Below are 4,828 nucleotides of genomic sequence, written 5' to 3'. Positions count from 1 at the left end.
ATAAATGAAATAAGCTGAATGCATTTCCATTTAGAGCGGACAGGGATTCGAACAGACAATTCAATGAAACCGACCGGCCTAAGTGAAAACGGAGTCACCATTAATAAAAGAGGTTGGCGTTCTTGAAGCAATTACGAGGAAACGCATTTGCAACGGTCATACCAAAGCATCATCATGCGATAAGGAGACGTGGAATATGCTGGTATGATGAAAAATACGTTTTCAAGGCTACGAGGGAACGTTAGGCAGAGGCCTGAGTCGAGAATCAAAGAAGGAGATTGCAACCGAGTGGACTTCAAAGGAGTCAAAGATTATCAAGGTGAGTCCCTGTGCAGGGAGCAAGATACAATTCCTTGTCATTAAAATACAAATTACAGCCAAGAAAGAAGAAAGCGCTGTTGATAACTAAACTCCATTTGTGTGGCCATGTTTAATGGATCTTGTCGCACTGATAAAAGTGTGTGTTGTTCATGAAGAATTAATTACCACCCACAACCAAGAGGGCCATGTTAGGAAAAAAAGCTACCAAACAACTGTGTCTTTTATCGGTGAGAGAGGTGTTTATAGGGCTTTAAAAAAGACGCGCTTTTAACAGCGGCTGCCTTTATCTAGAGTTTGCCAGTTCATTACCAACCGCCCTACAGAGAAAGAAAGGTTCCTCGAGGCTAATTCAGTCATGGCAATCATTTAGAGAAACCGGAAAATGTATATGAATTCCCCTTGTCAGTTTCTTAAAAATCGTTTTAAAAGATCGGTCATCGTATAAAGTACTTGCCGCAGGAGAGTTTACAGCTTGCCCTTTTGCAGAGGACGGCACCTGCCATTAGCTTGGATCAGAGCCACGGCAGAACAATGTGTCAAAATGTCCATAACAGCACTGATTGTAGAGAACGCGTGGATTAACAGCAGAGAAGTGGATTGTGCTGCGCGAGCGGTTTGAGCCGTTTCTTGATAACTTATGACACGTTTTTGTTTCCTGGCAGTTACTGTGGGCCTCTATTGTAATCCAGTGTAACTGATGTGAATCCAAGCTGACTACAGCTGCCATCCTCCGAGAAGGAGCGAGCTGCGAACTTTTCACAGCCACCCTTCAAGCTTACTGGGGCAGGAGTTTTTCGATTTGATTCTTGGTTCAGGGTTACTTTAACACTGACAGATATTTGATGCACTCTGAAAGTGACTCTTTCTAGCACCGTCAAAAAAATAAAAAATGACAATATACAAAGTACATAATGTGAAAAAATATATTTTATAAAAAGTTTCAATTTCATGGTTGAACAAATAAGAGTGAGTAAGGGCCATCGACTCCAATTTGCTGAGATTATTTGTTTAAGAAAAAGAGGTTCGAGTAGTTGAATTACACGGTTCTAACTGGTAATTCTTTCTTTTTGTGGGAGGGACTTCTGGCATGTCCCAGGAATACGACAATCTATTTTTGTTGAGAGTGTGACGATATGGTTTATTTTGCGTACATGCTGCTGAATTGGACCATGATGTACAGCACATTATGCGCACTGCAATCGAGTCAAGCAGAGAGACGGGCGCCAGAGCGGGGCTGAAGACAAGGACGCCGCGGCACAGAGGGCGAATTCCTCCACAGTCGACTGTTCCGTGGCTCAGGGCTCAGGCAAACATCTGTTGGTCGGTTGAATGTATTAAGATCTAAAACCGAGCCAATTACCAGAGAGAAACACAGCCCCTGGTCAGTCTGTCCGCGGCCCATTTCTGGTCAGCTGTTGATGACTGCGGCTTGCTTCCATCTTCCTCCCTCCTACAGGCGTGATTGGCTGATTCTGGTCCAAGGACGGGGATGTGGGGAGCTACAGCGGCGATAAAAAGCCAAGCGACTGACTCATATTGTTTATAAAGGAATCCGTGCTGGAGTGGGTGTGAAGAGGTGGACCTCTTTGTTTATGTGTGTACATGTGTGTGTGCTTTGTGTTTAATCTCTCGCAGCTATTTAACATCGACACATTCATATTCAGATGTGCTTCCAACCGCTGGGGTTTTTTAAGGCCCTTCTCTCTTTATAGGTGGCTTGATCTGGAAGGAGGAGGCAATTATTTCTGATTGGACACAGATAAAAGGCTTTGCTAAATGCATACGTGCCAGGTCTGTTCTGCGCTGTAGCTGGTGGTTCAGTGGCATCAACACCGGATTAAAATGACGGCAGGACGGTAGATAACGGACCCGTTATATAAATATGTGTGATGTGGTTCGAGCCAGTGACAGTCACCGTGGCTCGGATGTGGTCCTGCTAATTGACGCGTAATGCTGGCACCAAAATCTTTTAAATGATCAGTTTTATTCAGGAACCTAAAAGGCACCTAAAATACTCTAATGGTTGGGCGACTTTGACACTTGAGACCGTTGTTTGTACCCCGTTTCATACCAGCAGCCATCATTGGTTTGTTCCAAGCATGACCCAGAATCTTTCAGCCTTACTTTTGTCGGAGTCGCAATTTAAAGAAAGGATCAAAATCAAAGCAGAAACAGAGCTTAACAGAGTTTTTTGTGTGTTCATGCGTTCTGCTTTCTTGTCAAACCCCGGCACCTGAAGTACATTACCCACAATGCATTTTGAGTGCAGAATGTTTGGTCTGATTTTATTGGAGGGGTGTGTTTTGCTAGTGGCAGCTAATGTAGCTTGGAGCCTCTAGCAGAGCAAGCAGAGACAAGGAGCAGGCTGCACTTCTTTCTGACGCCACACCTACCTTCAGACTTTTTTTTTCATCTTCAAACTTGTAGCCTTCAGCCTCAACCGTTGCTGACTCTTGTGATGTCCCTTGAGGCGATTTATCAGATTTCCTGCATCTCCCTCTGTACCCCCCCCCCAAACCTTTTCGTCCAGTATCAACTCAAAGCCTTGGGGATGAATCAACATGTGTGTTCAACATGTTTGTTCTTATAACGATGTTCTTATTGTGTATTGCAATGAACATTTCAGCCTGCATTGGCCATTATGGGTTTTTTTTTCTCAGTGGACCCTACTGAGAAAACAACTCATACAAAATAAGCTCAAGCAAAAAGTACGCTGGTGTTACACTATATCTCACTACACCTAGCGCTATGTCAAGGTGAAAAGGATATAAATGTAACCTACATTTTGCCAACTGGACCGGATGTTTGATTGAGCAGTTTGGTGGTTTCTCTTCTCGCTAATGTTGTGATATGCAGCAGCAGTGTTTCTGTCCCTTGGTGCCTCGCTCCATTTCAGTCTCCGCAGGCTACTCCATTATTCTGATGGTGAAAATCTATGCTAACGCCATCGTGGGGGTACACTGCCTCACTTTCTGTTTCGGATATGACAACGCTTTCTCAATTCTATGCTTAAAAAAAAAAAACACAAGGAAATCCAAAATGAGCTTCACTTGCTCACTATTGTGAACATGGGAGATGTGCTTGTAGCCATTTTGAAGTACAAGACCTGGCACCGGGTGCTTAATGTCTTTTCTGTACCTGAGCTTGACAAGGATACATTTTAAATTCCATCAGCAAACATCAGGGCTTTGAGGAATGACACCTGGTGGTAAAATAATATTGAATGCACATATCTTCTGCTCAAAGAATTCTGTAAACCTCCCCACAATCAGGACTTTTGGCCGTTTTTGCTATTGAGTGGATTTTCCCACTAAACCTTTAAACCCTCGAAAGGAGTGATTTCATATTCTCTGAGAAGTAGAGGAAGACGAAGAGAGAGAAGAGGAAGTCAGAGTGCCCTGTCAAACAAGTGTTCAGACTGATTCAATACTGTAAGGTCAAGCAGCTCCCATAATCCAGTGCAAATAAGATGACATGCTCTACGGCGGCAATTTAAGTCAAATAGGGCTTTTGTACAGCTCAGTCCGAGCAGTGAAGGTCAGCATTTGGCCTTTTCCCTCTCAGGTTCATTGCTAACAGAAGATAGACATCTTTAGACATCTGACTGATGTCATTATCTAACTTTTAAAAAGACAGATTTCCATGAGACTCGGTGACACCAGCAGATGAGTCAAAGCAACCTCTTTTCTCCCGTTGGGCAGTTGGCCATGTTATTGTCTGCAAAAGGTGAATTTGTACTCAAGTATGTATGACTACGCTGGCAGGCTGCCCAGTCTTGTATATTACCTTTGCACATGTGATGGCACACACTAGGCTTTGACTGCCCTACCGGGCGGTCAACAATCTCCTCGATTCCTCCGCTGGAATCCGTTGGTATTTCTTTGTTTATGTCGGGCCGACACCGCCATCAAACTGCACACAACTTTCATGGGGGTGTCTGTCAACCATATCAAACTCAATTATTCCCAGGGAAGCTTCCACCAAAAAAGTAATTTCACACCAATTAAAAGCTGCAACAACAGAATCTGCAATTTGGCTTTGCAGACCCCTTCAAACCTGCCTGCGGCCCTGACAGTGTGATACAATGAGGTCAGTCATAAGCTGAGCATGATGATCATAATGGCTCTGTCTATTTTCTTTATTTTTGTTCATAGGATGAAGTAAAGAAAAAAAAAAAGAAATGGGAAGGAATGATATTAAGAAAATCCACTCTACATGACGGCGGGGTGTCTATTGGGGGAAACAGTTCGGGAGAATAGAGAACATTCCTTTCAGTGCTAAACACACAGCAGCTGTCGGAGGATATCGGGAGATAATTAAAACCCGCACAATACCTGTCTCTGCCCCATTGGTTTTTATAGCCAATGTTAAACTGCCAGATTATATCTAATGAAAATTGGGTTGTCACTGCGGTCTGAAGAGGTGAGGGAAAAATTAGCACGGGTTAGCGAATAACCTCCATTGGTGCTGCGCCGCCGTTAAAACCATCATAGATAACACAGATGTG

Source organism: Pholis gunnellus, assembly GCF_910591455.1.
Source record: "Pholis gunnellus genome assembly, chromosome: 2".
NCBI lineage: Eukaryota > Metazoa > Chordata > Actinopteri > Perciformes > Pholidae > Pholis > Pholis gunnellus.
This window is presented reverse-complemented; position numbering follows the sequence as displayed.